General features: G+C 48.1%; 1 protein-coding gene across 3 annotated transcripts in view; it reads right to left on the bottom strand.

Moving 5' to 3' along the window:
* Positions 1-10,671, bottom strand: part of RAP1A (RAP1A, member of RAS oncogene family) — a 54,782-nt gene extending 44,111 nt beyond the window's left edge. Inside the window, exon 1 of one of the 3 annotated variants that reach the window (XM_040423868.1) lies at positions 10,490-10,671. The gene's annotated coding sequence lies outside the window, so the exon portion shown is untranslated. Of the gene's footprint in view, positions 1-3,514; positions 3,527-10,219; positions 10,313-10,489 lie in introns of those variants that run through there. The other 2 variants (XM_040423869.1, XM_040423870.1) reach the window with 2 other exon arrangements.
* Between the last annotated feature and the right edge of the window lie 5,515 nt (positions 10,672-16,186).

The following is a 16,186-nucleotide window of genomic DNA, read 5'->3' as shown; positions in this document are numbered from 1 at the left end:
TCCGGTAAACAAAGCCATCTCAGCACTGCTACTTGCCCGCAGCAGGGCTAAGCTACTGAACAAACTACCTGCCCGGCGCCCGGAACTGCATGTCCCAGGCGTTGGGCGATACGATTTCCACACCCCTGTTTCTGTGTCTCCATTTTCTGAACGCCTTTTTTTTATTTTTCTGCCGATCGTCTTGTGCAAGGGCTCGTTTTTGGCAGGAAGAGTTGACGTTTTTATTGGTACCATTTTTGGGTACATATGATTTTTTTGATCATTCATTATTACACTTTATGGGGCAAGATGACCAAAAAAATTGGTAATTTTGGCATAGTGTTTATTTTTACACCGTTAACCTGAGAGGTTAGGTCATGTGACATTTTTATAGAGAAGATCGTTACGGACGCAGCGATAAGAAAAAGTATACATTTTAGGTATTTATTTAAGTTTTACACAATAATAGCATTTTTGAAACAAAAAAAAAATAATGATGTTTTAGAAGGGATTAATCCGCTGCATTGGCTTTTACAGCAATGCCGGTGGATACAGCAGGGGCCTGGCTATCAGGGACTGCCAGGCCCCTGCAGTGATCGGGTGCGCACCGCTCCGGTGCCCGCCTGATCACCATGATGTAATAGTACGTCAAAATGCGGGAAGTCACTTAGTACGTCATGTGTCAGGAAGGGGTTAAAGGAAACCAAACTTGTCAGCAGATACATGCAAATAAAGGCAACTAACTTTGTACACACGCGTTTGGCAGCTTTTGGTCCATCGGATTTGGTCCCAACCTGATCGGTGGCTCCAATTGAGAGAAATTAGCGCTTTTAAATCTATGCAAATGACTCCCCTGATGCAACAAAGGCCTCCTCACTGCACCTAAAGCTCCTCTCACTCTCCGTGCTGGCTGAGCCTAACCCTCTCACTGACAGGGCGAAGGCAGTGTGGATGTAATCACTCCAGGCCTGCCCGTTTGCCTCTGTGACTGTACTAGGCTGAAGCTTGCCGGGGGGATGAATTCCGTACTGCGCCAATCACAGAGGTGAACCTGCAGGCGCCAGAATACAGGGCCAGGCCCTGTCACTCAAAGCAGGGAGGCCACCATGGAAAGTGAGCGGAGCTTAATGGGCTCTCAGGTGCATCCGCGACACTCTTATTGCACCAAGAGGCTTATTTGCATAAAATAAAATCACGTATTTTCCGGAAATGGGGTCAATGATCAGCATGGGACAAAGTTCGTTGGATTCTGCTGCAACGTGCACATCTTCTAAAGTCAGTTGGCTTTATGTTCCCATTTGAAAAGTGTGACATCTGCAGCAAAAATTGCACAAACAACTGACATGCTGCAGATTTCAAAATCTGGACGACAGGTCAATATCTGCAAGGAAGAAAAAAAATAAAGTGTAGATGAGAATGGTCTAACCTCAGACTTTACGGTATTCCACACCTAAGGCCACATGCACACGACCGTTGTTTTATTCCGTGTCCGTTGTTCTGTTTTTCGTGATTTTCTGCGGACCCATTGACTTTCAATGGGTCCGTTGAAAACTCAGCTATTGCACCGTTTGTCATCCGCGTCCGTGATTCCAGTCCATCCAAAAAATATAACCTGTCCTATTTTTTTCACGGAAAACGGTTCGCGGACCCATTCAAGTCAATGGGACCGGGAAAAAACTTTTTGCTTTTTTCCTATCATTTGCATGGCAAACTTGACTTAGACTTTTTTTTTTTACTTTCCTTCATGTCTGGTGATCCTCCAAAAATAAAGACAGACACACAGAAACGGATAACTGAACAACGGAACCCCATTTTGCGGAAAGGAACACAACTGTTGTGTGAATGAGGCCTAAGGGACAGGAGCTGAAAGGTCTTTGCTTTCCCTTTTATATTACACAATGGGACATCACAGAGAAATGGCCGCCATTATTTCCCATGGAGCAAAACACACATGTTCCATGTTAGCTACGGGCAAAGTACAAAAATGCGTTTGTGCTTTCCGCACCAGTCAAGCTGTATGCGTCACCGAAAAATCCCAGCCAAAAAAATTCAATTTAAAAGGTTCTTTACAGAAAAAGAACACTGAACTGCAAGCATCTTATCAGTACCGGGAGGGCGGCATGTGGGCACTCTACAGCCCTGTACACCAGCGCTGTCATAAAACCACCAAATCTGGCATTAATACATTCCTATGGAAAAAATGCCGGATCCAGCATTTCGGCAAGTGTTAGAGATTTTTGGCCAGCGATAAAACCGTATCATGACTACCGTTCCGTAACTGAACTGAAGACATACTGAACGGATTTCTCTCCATTCAGAATGCATGGGGATAAAACTGATCAGTTCTTTTCCAGTATTGCGCCCCTAGGACGGAACTCTATGCCGGAAAAGAATAAGGCCTCTTTCACATGGGCGAGAATTACGTGCGGGTGCAATGCGTGAGGTGAACTCATTGCATCCGCACTGAATCCGGACCCATTCATTTCTATGGGGCTGTGCGCATGAGTGGTGATTTTTACGCATCACTTGAGCGTTTCGTGAGAATCGCAGGAAGCTCTATATTGTGTGTTTTTCACGCAACGCAGGCCCTATAGAAGTGAATAGGGCTGCGTGAAAATCGCAAGCAAGTGCTGATGCGTTGAAATTTTCACGCATGGTTGCTAGGAGACGATCGGAATGGGGACCCAATCTTTATTATTTTCCCTTATAACATGGTTATAAGGGAAAATAATAGCATTCTTAATACAGAATGCATAGTACAAAAGAGCTGGAGGGGTTAAAAAATAAAAAAAATTATTAAACTCACCTCACCACGGTGATGGACCATGTGATGAGCGCAGTGACGTCACCAAAGGTCCTTTTCCTCCCAGCTCAGAGAAGAAAGAAGACAAGCCGGGCTGCGCGAACAAGTGGATGAGGTGAGTTTAATTATTTATTTTTAACCCCTCCAGCTCTATTTTACTAAGCATTCTGTATTAAGAATGCTATTATTTTCCCTTATAACCATGTTATAAGGGAAAATAATAAAATCTACAGAACACCTAACCCAAACCCGAACTTCAGTGAAGAAGTCCGGGTTTAGGTCTGGGTAACACATTCAGCTTTTTCTCACTCGCATGCAAAATGCATTGCACTCACGCGGAAAAAACTTAACGCAATCGCATACAAAACTCACCCCACTCGCAGGCAAAAAAAAAAATTTAAAAAAAAAAACCGCACGATTTTCCCGCAACGCACCCGCAGCCTATGCGGCCCTCACACGCGATGCCCGTGTGAAAGAGGCCTAACGCTAGTGTGAAAGTACCCTTTCTACACAGACGACATAATAAGTTGGACATCCATTTCCAGATAACTGGGTACAACAACCTCTTTAAACTGCTCCACCCAAGGCTAAAGAAATTAGGAGCCAACTGAAAATTTTTGGCATCAAATTAAAAATCAAAACTATGACACATAAAAAAAAAAAGTTACACTAAACTAAAAAGTAGGGGTGCACCGAAATTTCGGCAGCCGAAAATATCGGCCGAAAATGCACCTAATCCACTTCGGCCGATATTGTTACATATCGGCCGAAAATATGGGGTGTGGGATTTGTCACCCACCATCTGCGGGCGGGCGCCGGGCGGGCGGTTTACTTTGTCACTGCATCTTTATTTTACCTTACAATCGTGAGGCTCCAGTAACTAACAACTCTGCAGGCAGAGCGGAGGCCGGCGTAACGTCACTTACTCACGTGACGCGCCTGCTCCGCCTCCTTCATTCATAAAGTGGGCGGAGCAGGTGCGTCACGTGAGTAAGTGACGTTACGCCGCCCTCCGCTCTGCCTGCAGAGTTGTTAGTTACTGGAGCCTCACGATTGTAAGGTAAAATAAAGATGCTGTGAGCAGCAGGGCCGGGGCTGTTATGGGTAGGGGGGATCGGTCTATGGAACTGCTATGGGGAGGGGGGATCTGTGCACTGCTATGGGGAGGGGGGGATCTGTGCACTGCTATGGGGAGGGGGGATCTGTGCACTGCTATGGGGAGGGGGGATCTGTGCACTGTTATGGGGAAAGGGATCTGTGCACTGTTATGGGGAAAGGGATCTGTGCACTGTTATGCCCATAACAGTGCACAGATCCCCCTCTCCATAACAGCGCCACCCACAGATCCCCCTCTCCATAACAGCGCCACCCACAGATCCCCCTCTCCATAACAGCGCCACCCACAGATCCCCCTCTCCATAACAGCGCCACCCACAGATCCCCCTCTCCATAACAGCGCCACCCACAGATCCCCCTCTCCATAACAGCGCCACCCACAGATCCCCCTCTCCATAACAGCGCCACCCACAGATCCCCCTCTCCATAACAGCGCCACCCACAGATCCCCCTCTCCATAACAGCGCCACCCACAGATCCCCCTCTCCATAACGGCGCCACCCACAGATCCCCCTCTCCATAACGGCGCCACCCACAGATCCCCCTCTCCATAACGGCGCCACCCACAGATCCCCCTCTCCATAACGGCGCCACCCACAGATCCCCCTCTCCATAACAGCGCCACCCACAGATCCCCCTCTCCATAACGGCGCCACCCACAGATCCCCCTCTCCATAACAGCGCCACCCACAGATCCCCCTCTCCATAACAGAGCCACCCACAGATCCCCCTCTCCATAACAGCGCCACCCACAGATCCCCCTCTCCATAACAGCGCCACCCACAGATGAATTTCATTCATGAAAAAGAATTATTAATAAAATCATTAAAAAAAAAGTATTTTAAAAGTATTTGGGCAAAAAGGCAGTTTCGGTTTCGGTTTCGGTTTTCGGTCAAGGGCATCCTGAATTTTCGGTTTCGGTTTCGGACCAGAATTTTCATTTCGGTGCACCCCTACTAAAAAGTAAGGCTACTTTCACACTTGCGGCAGAGGAATCAGTCATCGGAACTGCCTGCCGGATCCGACAAAATGCATGCAAACTGATTGCATTTTAAGACTGATCAGGATCCTGATCCGTCTTACAAATGCATTGCAAGAACGGATCTGTCTGTCCGTTTGTCATACGGACAAGCGGATCCTTTCGATTTTTTTTTCCACATTTTTACCGGACGCATCCGACATTCCGGTATTTTGAATGCCGGATCCAGCACTAATACATTCCTATGTAAAAAAAATGCCGGATGCGGCATTCAGGCAAGTCTCCAGTTTTTTTTGGCCGGAGATAAAACCGTAGCATTCTGCGGTTTTATCTTTTGCCTGATCAGTCAAAAAGACTGATGAAACTGATCAGTTATTTTCCGGTATTGAGCCCCTAGGATGGAACTCTATGCCAGAAAAGAAAAACGCTAGTGTGAAAGTACCCTAAGAGATGACGGTGGTGGGCTGACTTCCCCGACAGAAGTGATTACTGGAACATGCTCTGTGTTCTGGATACCTGTGACCACCACTAGAGGGAGCTTAGGAGCTTTCTGCATACTGTTATACCTTGAACGCAATAATAACAGTACCTAACAAGCTCCCTCTAGTGGCAGGCATCCAGAATGTTACATTTTAAATCTAGGGCTTGAAAACGTTGTCCACAGTCAATTAGGGTACTTCCACACTAGCGTTGGAAGAACCCAGCAGGCAGTTCCGTTGCCAGAACTGCCTGCCGGATGCGTAAATTGGTATGCAAACGGATATCATTTGTTTCCGGATCCGTCTGACAAATGCATTGCGATACTGGATCCGTCTCTCCGGAACACTGGGTACCGGATCCGGCATTAATACATTTCAATGCGGCAAGTGTTCCGGAATTTTGGCCGGAGAAAATACCGTAAAAGGGACTGAACTGATGCATCCTGAACGGAATGCTCTCTATTCAGAATGCATTAGGACAAAACTGAAGAGTTTTTTCCGGTATTGAGCCCCTAGGACGGAACTCTATACTGGAAAACTTTAACGTAAGTGTGAAAGGGGCCTTAGTTTTATGGGACTCTTTTTACGGTGTCTCCTTTGCAGTAAAGCTGACCCATCACTTTCATCCTACGGGTCAGTATGGTTACATTGATATCACATTTGTATAGGTTTTTCTTATGTTTTAATACGTTTAAAGAAAATTGGAAGACTTATTATACGTTTTAATTAAAAAAAAAAAAATCTGGCATTTTGTTTTTTGTGCATTTTGTGATACAGCGATGCCCATGACATTTTTTTTAATATGAGGAAAGGGTAATTTGAATTTATATATATATATATATATATATATATATATATATATATATATATATATATATTTTTTTTTTTACCCAAGGGGACTTGAACATGCAATCATCTTCTCCCACAGACTGCAATGAATTACCATTGCAGTCTATGGGAAATCCACTATGTTCCTTCAGAGGGCCCAAGGCTGCCACAGCTATCAGCTCCCTCCATCTCGGGCCCCAGGAATGCTGCACTCCTGGGGTTTCACTGCCATGGTCACAATTGATCACGGCATCTGAGGGGTTAAATGTCTGATCAGTGATACTGCCAATCATGGACATTGCCTTCGGATGTCTGTTGTTTACAAGAGCAGAAACCCGACAAGTATGCTGCCATGTTTAAACCCTGGACTTCCTTCATACGTGTAAGGGGGTTGTCTCCTTCAGCATTTATAGAGAAGGTCAATACAAGGCACTTACTAATGTATTGAGATTGGCCATATTGCTTCCTTTGATGGTGCGATACATTTGTCTACACGATAAATACGATTAGCTGAAGTGAAACTACTCCTTTAAGGCCTCTTTCACACTTGCGTTGTCCGGATCCGGCGTGTACTCCACTTGCCGGAATTACACGCCGGATCCGGAAAAACGCAAGTGTACTGAAAGCATTTGAAGACGGAACCGTCTTCCAAATGCTTTCAGTGTTACTATGGCACCCAGGACGCTATTAAAGTCCTGGTTGCCATAGTAGGAGCGGGGAGCGGGGGAGCGGTATACTTACAGTCCGTGCGGCTCCCCGGGCGCTCCAGAATGACGTCAGAGCGCCCCATGCGCATGGATGACGTGATCCATGTGATCACATGATCCATGCGCTTGGGGCGCCCTGACGTCACTCTGGAGCGCCCCGGGAGCCGCACGGACGGTAAGTACACTGCTCCCCCGCTCCCCGCTACACTTACCATGGCTGTCAGGACTTTAGCGTCCCGGCAGCCATGGTAACCACTCTGAAAAAGCTAAATGTCGGCTCCGGCAATGCGCCGAAACGACGTTTAGCTTAAGGCCGGATCCGGATCAATGCCTTTCAATGGGCATTAATTCCGGATCCGGCCTTGCGGCAAGTGTTCCGGATTTTTGGCCGGAGCAAAAAGCGCAGCATGCTGCGGTATTTTCTCCGGCCAAAAAACGTTCCGTTCCGGAACTGAAGACATCCTGAACGGATTTCTCTCCATTCAGAATGCATTAGGATAATCCTGATCAGGATTCTTCCGGCATAGAGCCCCGACGACGGAACTCTATGCCGGAAGACAAGAACGCAAGTGTGAAAGAGCCCTAAAAGGGTTTTCTGAGATTTTGATACTAATGAACTATATCCTGAGGATAGGTCATCAGTATCTGATGGGTGGAAGTGAATGGGGCGCAGCCGCTATACAATGTATGGTACTGCGAGAAGGCCGCAGTGCTAGTGTGAATGCCAGCTGATCGGCGGGGGTCCTGGGTGTCGAACCCCAACAGATCAGATACCGATGGCAGGTCATCAGTATCAAAATCTCAGAGAACCCCTTCAAGCAGTTTTCATACCCTACATAATATGTCTTGCCCCCAATTGGCCCCCTCATTGCTTGGTCACGGGCCGCTTGGAGACATGACACCACAAAAGCCAGTCATTGGCTGCAGAGGCTTACGTGACTATCTGGGCGTAAGTTAACAGGGAGCGGGAACAGATCGGCAAAGAAGGCGGGCATGGACTACTCTACAGACACCACTGGCTGGGGGGCAAAATACAGAAAGAAATGAGTATGGTTCCTTGTCTAAAAGCTTAGGAGCCAAATTTCATTTTTGGTCACGTTGCCAACCATTTGGGGCCCTGCAGTTTCAGATCGTGTCCTTGAAGAACATTCCCCAGTGTCATACTGCCACACTACGTTTATAAAGGGGTTGTGCAGGCAATATATATTGATGACCTATCCTCCGACAACCACCACTCCAGCCAATCAGCTCTTTGCTCCATGTGAACACTGCCCGTCCTCTCCCTTACAGGTGACTGGAGCGAGTACTGTAATTACACCGCACTTCCGAGATGACGGGCAGTATAACGAAGTGGAGTACCGCTGATCGGCTGAGGTGTCGGGAGTAGGACCCCCGCCGTTCAGTTATTGATGACTTATCCTGAGCATAGGAAGTCAATAAATACTGCCTGCACGGGACAAAGGGCATCTGTCAGCAGTTTTGTACCTATGACACTGGCTGACCTGTTACATGTGCGCTTGGCAGCTGAAGGCATCTTTATTGGTCCCATGGTCATATGTGCCTACATTAGTGAGAAAAAGAATGTTTTTATGTATGCAAATGAGCCTCGAGGAGCAAAGGGGGCGTTGCCGTTACACCTAGAGGCTCAGCTCTCTCTGCAACTGCTGTGCCCTCTGCACTTTGACAGGGCCAGGGAGTAAAAATATTTTCACTGCCTGGCCCTACCAATTAAAATGCAAAGAGAGCAGAGCCTCTAGGTGTAACACCACCGCCCCCGTTGCTCCCAGAGGCTCATTTGCATATAATAAAATATCATTTCTCTCAGCAATGTGGACACATATGAACATGGGACCAACTCAGATGCCTTCATTTGCCAAGCGCACATGGAACATGTCAGCCAGTGTCATAGGTACAAAACTGCTGACAGATGCCCTTTAATGAGGGGGCAGCAGGGGAACGCTGACAACACGCAGGTTCTTGTGACGACCATGAGGATCGCACACAACAGTCCTTGCTGCCACACCACAGTCAGGGGTCCGTCACCGGGTACTCCCACTGATCAGCTATATAAAAGGGAAGGCACGTGCGGTCCCCCTTCTCTCTTCCTGCTTCACCATAGACATACAGCAGCAGAGCACGTGCACACTGCGCGCGTCTTCCCTTCGTACAGCTGAGCGGTGGGTCCCAGGTGTCGGACCCCCGCCAATCTGATATCAATGACCTATCCTGAGGATAGGTCATCAATATTAACAGCCCAGAGAACCCCTTTAAGACCACCCCTGTACACAACCATCAGTGACTGACAGCTATATCTGTATACACAGGGAACACCATCACCGATAACATCTCCCCGTGTACAACTGAGGTATTAAAAAAAGCTGAGATTTAACATAAAAGACAGCAGTCAGTCCCTGGTAACATCCCCTCCCTGCACCGATATAAATGTATAAAGTACAAGTCTTACTGAATCCTATCCCACAGAACAGTACAATCTGCTCAGCTCCTCCTGCTCTATAGCCTGCAGATTGCTCTGGATTTCATGGCGACAGGTTCTCTTTAGGCATCATGCAAGCTTGGAGTTGCCATGATTTAAAGGGGAAGTCCACTGGTGACCAGTTATTTAAAACAAACTGTCGTGGAAATATCAAACCTCTCTGTGCAACCCCTTCCTGGCCGGCCAGCCACAGGACTACCCTCCGCCGGCCAGCCACAGGACTACCCTCCGCCGGCCAGCCACAGGACTACCCTCCGCCGGCCAGCCACAGGACTACCCTCCGCCGGCCAGCCACAGGACTACCCTCCGCCGGCCAGCCACAGGACTACCCTCCGCCGGCCAGCCACAGGACTACCCTCCGCCGGCCAGCCACAGGACTACCCTCCGCCGGCCAGCCACAGGACTACCCTCCGCCGGCCAGCCACAGGACTACCCTCCGCCGGCCAGCCACAGGACTACCCTCCGCCGGCCAGCCACAGGACTACCCTCCGCCGGCCAGCCACAGGACTACTCTCCAGGACACAAGCTAACAGTCAGTATAGGGGTAGAGCCTCCTGCATGTGATCTACTAGATTACTCAGCGAGCGATCAGTGCTCGGACACACAGCAATCACAGAAGACAGGCAGCGTCCACAATGTCACCACCACACCCACCAGTCCTACCACCCACACTGGGAAGGGTGCAGGGCAGGGGGCTTTAACAGGAGGGGGACAGGCACATGATGGGCAGCGGTCTAATGGCTGACAGGGGGGGGAATGACAGTCTTGCATCCTCCCACTACTTTCTGCTACTCCCAGAGTGCTAGCTCTTCAGACAAGCCGCCCTGTACTCACAAGAGAGGAAGTTTCCCTGCAGCGCTGCTCCTGGAGGTCAGGGAAGTAGATAACACAGTGTAACGCAGCTGCAGCAGTGCGGAAACAGGACACGGCATACAAAGCCCCCGCCTGGAGGAAGTCCCAGTAACAGCCGTAACCCTTCCGCCCTCCCCACCCAACCCGGACAGGGAGATTACAGCTCGGGGCCTAAGGCGGGCCGCATCCCCGGCGTTTCCTGAGCTCCTGGTCACTAGAGGAGTCCGAAGTTCACACCCGGCAGCCGCTTACCGACACGCTGGCTTCTTCCACAACGCTGCTGCCGCCACCTCCAGCCGGATCCCCCGGCAAGGCCCTTCTCCTCTGTGAGCGCACAGACAGCTCCTAACCGGACACACTGGCACACAACAGCCGCTACTAGCGCCTCACGCCGGGAACCCGCCTCGCCTGTGCGCGTCACCGCCTCCTACTCGCTGGGAAGGGGCGGAGCCTGCAGTGCAGGGAACGCGCATCTATGGAGGCAGCCAATCAGAGCCGCGCAGCTGCCGGGACCGTTATGTGATGTAAGGCTTCCTGTCACATACAGCCAGCTGTACGTCGTGCATATAGAAGCGGCCTGTGATTACTATAGGACGTGTCAGAAACCCGCCCAGCCGCTAGGGGCTCAGCTCCCTCCTGCCCCCCTTTGTAGCTGTCATGGAGGGGACCGCATCCTATAGGTTCTCATGTATAAAATCCACTACAGGGGGAGAATGCAGTTACCTATAGAGACCAGTCAGCGTTTAGCTTTCATTTTTTTCTGTGTAGTTTAGCAAATGGAATCGGACATCTGATTGGTTGGAAGGGCACTTTTCTTTCAGAGAGAGAGAGGTGGGGAGGTCCATAGTAACCAATCAAGTTGCTGCTTCCATTTTCTAAAAGACTTCTGAAGAATGAGAACTAACATATGATTGGCTGCCTGTCCTGGCACTAGTGTGTATACATACAATAAGGCACATATCACAGTCTATTACCTATGGACAACTAGATATTAAATGCACATTTCCCCATGAACCAGCGTCTAGTCAGTGAATGGGGAGAACCATACCCCAAAAGGCATGCTGTGGAGTCTGGCTAATGCAGGGGGTCCCGAGCCAGACACCCTCCTCTGTCAAGTTCATGGACAGGGGTTGTGCATGTTAAGGCTACATTCACACGACCGTTTGTGTTTTGCAGTACGCAAATTGCACATCCGCAAAACACAGATACCCGCCGTGTGCGTTCTGCATTTTGCGGAACACACACAGCCAGCCCTATGATAGAAATGACTATACTTGTCCACAATTGTGGACACAAATAGAACATTCTCTATCTTTTTTGCAGGGCCGCAGAACGAAAGTGCGGATGCGGTCCCATTGAAATGAATGGTTTTAAATCTAATTGAGGAACAGATGCTTGGCCCATAGATACAGTCGTGTGAATGTACCCTAAAAAGGTTTTCCAGGAATCTAATATTGATGACCTGTTATCAGGATAGGTCATCAGAGGGGTTCCAACTCCCGACACCCCAACTATCAGACCTCTTTTCTCCAGTGAACGCTGTGGCCTCTTCCAAGACCAGTGAGGTCACATTCATCAGTCATATGGCCTAGGCCAGTGATGGCGAACCTATGGCACGGGTGCCAGAGGCGGCACTCAGAGCCCTCTCTGTGGGCACCCGCACTGTGAAAAAAGTCTATGGTGTACCAATATGCCTTAGACTTTTCCTGCCATTCATCAGCGCAGGGCGCACTATGAACAGCACAGGCAGGGCACTGAATGTAGGCAGGCTTTAATAGCTAAATGATAAAGTACATGGAATATATACTATATTGAACTATAGTATTCCGATTAAATTGCCGTTTTGGCACTTTACGATAAATAAGTGGGTTTTGGGTTGCAGTTTGGGCACTCGGCCTCTAAAAGGTTCGACATCACTGGCCTAGGCGCAGTTCAGTCCTATTCAAGTGAAGGGGCCTGGGCTGCAATACCAAGCATGGCCACTATAGAATGCAGGGCACTGTGCTTGTGTGCTCTTCTTTGTCCCTTTCAAATAGCTGATAGGTGGGAGTTCTGGGTGTCGGACCCCCACCGATCTGATACTTATTCATCAGGATAGGTCATCGATATTTGACTTTACTCATTTCTGTGGCCAGCCCCTTCCTCGCTGCTTTGCCACTACCTGTCAATCAGAGAAATGAGGGGGCTGGCCACAGAAATGAGTGGAGCTTGGGGACAGCAAGAGCAATGAAGATGCCCTTATTGCACCAAAAGCCTAATTTACATATTAAAGGGGTGACGTACCGGGGCTCTCCATGGGGCTGCCAGGAACCCCCGGTGACGTCACCGGCACTGATGGGCGGGATTTAGCGCTGCTAAATCCGTCCGATTGAAATGAATGTGTCGGACCCCCGCCTATCCTGAGGATAGGTCATCAATATTAAAAGCCTGTAGAACCTCTTTAACCGCAGTAGGTTGATGCACAGTACCAAAGCATGCCGTTCCAAGAAACAGTGTAGAATAGGACGTAGGAGTAGAACATACAACAGTGGTGTAATACCCAACCCAGGGAAATAACGAAGGAACGTTCTGGGTTCCACCATGCTTCCAGCACTCTTTTGGGTGTCTCGGGGTTGAATTCAATGAAAGTTGTTGGTAGAACGCCTATTACTGCATGACATCAGATGTCCGTAATGCTCAGAAAAATGTAAAATTGTTTGGCTATATGCAGTATAATAACAAAGTTTAGCATAAATTACTTTTAGAAAAACGTGCTCTGGCGTCTGTGAATGCAAATAGCAGTATAGGGCACGGATGTCAAATGGGCTCTGCTTATCCTATAAAACATGGTGCATGGGGGAAAACCACTGTGACAAGTGGAAAGTGCTTGGAATACATATCTAACAAGCCATCTGAGTGGGTGCCTTCAGCCTGGTAAGACAGTGTAATGTACAGACAGCGATACTGTTAGCAGATGGGGGGGTCATTTCTGCGTGTGTGTCATGTCATGTGAGGCTTCCGTTCTTGTAGTGAAATTCAGCAATTCTTTAAGGAGCTTACGGTGCCTTTGCTGAGACAGGAAGCTGTTGATCTCTACTTTCACACTCAAGTAAAGCCATTGTTCTCTACGGCCTGAAATATCTCAAGTATTTTTGTTTCTCAAGGACTTCGAGCATCGGCGTAGCTAAAATAGTTATGGCTGAACTTAACAGTACAGTATGTGCATTTTATTTTTAGGGGCTGGTCAAATATTTGGTGCTTAGATATAGGTACACAGCCTAAAAATGAAATATAATGTTCCACTAATATCTGGTATATAATAGCAAAGCCAAAGTGTCACGGTCACTCCCAGGCTAGGTGTTAGAAGGTCGGAGAGGCTGTCTGCACATGATGTTGTTGATGGTAATGACCACACCTCTAGTCAGGTGCAGCACAGTGGTCATTACTATTTCGGCCTGGCTACTCCCTTCACTCCTTGCGGTTTATAGCTTCATTTGCAAGTGAAAGGGCTGGTGTGTGTGTGTTGTCTCCTCTGGTGTTCCAGCTCTTTCTTCTACTTCAGGAGTTAAGTGTCTAATTTCTTTGTGTTTGTTTTGTGTTGTTTCCCCTGCCTTCTGGTATCTGGTCTGAGTCAAGACCCCCTGTTCCTTCTGCTTAAGGAACGGGTCGTCTTTGGGCCCTGTCACTACCTCAGGGCATTACAGGGTAAGTCAGGCTTTAGGTTCCAGTGAATGAACGGTCCTACCACTGAGGTCCGTTCATTCGGTTAGCAGTCAGGGCTAGGGTTAGGATTCATTAGGTGGTGACCTTAGCTTCTAGGCCAGATACCCCCCCCCCCCCCCCCCTTGTGTTTGGTGTGGTGTTTCCTCCCACACCTCGCCATGACACAAAACTGTCATTCTCTATGCATGTAGGTATAACATGGTTTTAGGATCCTACAGCACAGCCTAGAAATCTTACCAAATAATGGTAGGTAAGGAATGGTGGACTGTAATGTGGATGGTTTAGGTGGCCGCCTAGGGCCCAATGCCTCAAGGGGGCTATTACCACCAAAAGTGCATAAACATTTTTTTTGCTGCAAATCATGGCAAAAACCGTAACAGAACTGTTGTGTGCAGTAGTCCCTGAAGGCACAAATGTGTGCAGGACCTGTTGCTATTGAGGGACCAGCACACATATGGTTACATGACCGTACTATATGGACATAGGCCTCCAGTATAGGTAATTCTGTGCTCTCCTCACACATGTGCAATGAATTAGATATACACTGCATATATTCCCTACAATAGGACTGGCACCAGGGACTTAAAGGGCATCTGTCAGCAGGTTTGTACCTATGAGACTGGCTGACCTATAAGAAAAATGATGTTTTAATATATGCCAATGAGCCTCTAGGAGCAACGGGGGCGTAGCCATTACACTTATAACTCTCTCGCAGCTGTGGCACCCTCTGCAGTTTGATTAACTGGGGTAGGCAGGGAAAACATTATCCAAGTGGAGAAGGCGTGGCAGAGAGAGCAGAGCCTCTAGGTGTAATGGCAACGCCCCCGTTGCTCCTAGAGGCTCATTTGCATATATTAAAGCTTCATTTATCTCAGCAATGCAGGCACATACAAACATGGGACCAACACAGGTGTCTTCAGCTGCCGAGCGCACATATAACAGGTCAGCCAGTGTCATAGATACAAATCTGCTGACAGATGCCCTTTAAAGGGGTTATCCAATTTCAAGAACCCCCCCCCCCCCCACCACCACCACCACATGTGGCAGACCCCTCACTGGTAATATACTTACCCCGCTCCCTGCGCAGCTCCTGGTCCCCGCACCACCGCTGCTGCTTCTCCCTGTACACGGATGAAAACACCAATGGCAGGCCGGGACGAGCCTCCCTAGCGTCACCCGCGATGCTAGGGAGGCTCCCCCCCCGCCTGCCATTGGCTGCTCCCCCCTGACACCGGATGTTTTCATCCGTGTGCAGGGAGAAGCAGCAGCGGCGGTGCGGGGACCTGGAGCAGAGTCGGGAGCGGGGTAAGTATATTACCGGTGAGGGGCTCGCCACATGTGGGTGAAGAGGGGTTCTTGAAATTGGATAACCACTTTAAGTCCCTATACTGAACGCAGCATGCCCCCTTTGCTCCAGCCAATGCGATTATTGTCCTGCGCTGGTAGCATTTAAAATACAGTAGTATATTACATTACCAGAAATAGGGCATTCAGATCGTTTGAATAAATTGTTGGATGTGCTGACAGGAATTTTGAAGTCTGCTACAGATTAAGCAGTCTGATGATTCTAGTGCATGGGCGTGGGTCACAAAGAATTCAGTTTAAGGAAGTAGAGGACAGAAGACGATTTAAAGGGAATGTGTCATCAGAAAATTACCTCTTGTTTAAATCACATGTTTGTTAAAATAGTTTTAAAGAATTGGTTTTAATTTTGTCACTATTTACAGGGAGTGCAGAATTATTAGGCAAGTTGTATTTTTGAGGATTAATTTTATTATTGAACAACAACCATGTTCTCAATGAACCCAAAAAACTCATTAATATCAAAGCTGAATATTTTTGGAAGTAGTTTTTAGTTTGTTTTTAGTTTTAGCTATTTTAGGGGGATATCTGTGTGTGCAGGTGACTATTACTGTGCATAATTATTAGGCAACTTAACAAAAAACAAATATATACCCATTTCAATTATTTATTTTTATCAGTGAAACCAATATAACATCTCAACATTCACAAATATACATTTCTGACATTCAAAAACAAAACAAAAACAAATCAGTGACCAATATAGCCACCTTTCTTTGCAAGGACACTCAAAAGCCTGCCATCCATGGATTCTGTCAGTGTTTTGATCTGTTCACCATCAACATTGCGTGCAGCAGCAACCACAGCCTCCCAGACACTGTTCAGAGAGGTGTACTGTTTTCCCTCCTTGTAAATCTCACATTTGATGATGGACCACAGGTTCTC

This window comes from Bufo bufo, chromosome 3 (genome assembly GCF_905171765.1).
Source record: "Bufo bufo chromosome 3, aBufBuf1.1, whole genome shotgun sequence".
NCBI lineage: Eukaryota > Metazoa > Chordata > Amphibia > Anura > Bufonidae > Bufo > Bufo bufo.
The sequence above is the reverse complement of the archived record's forward strand: the minus strand, read 5'-3'. Positions and strand labels throughout refer to the sequence as shown.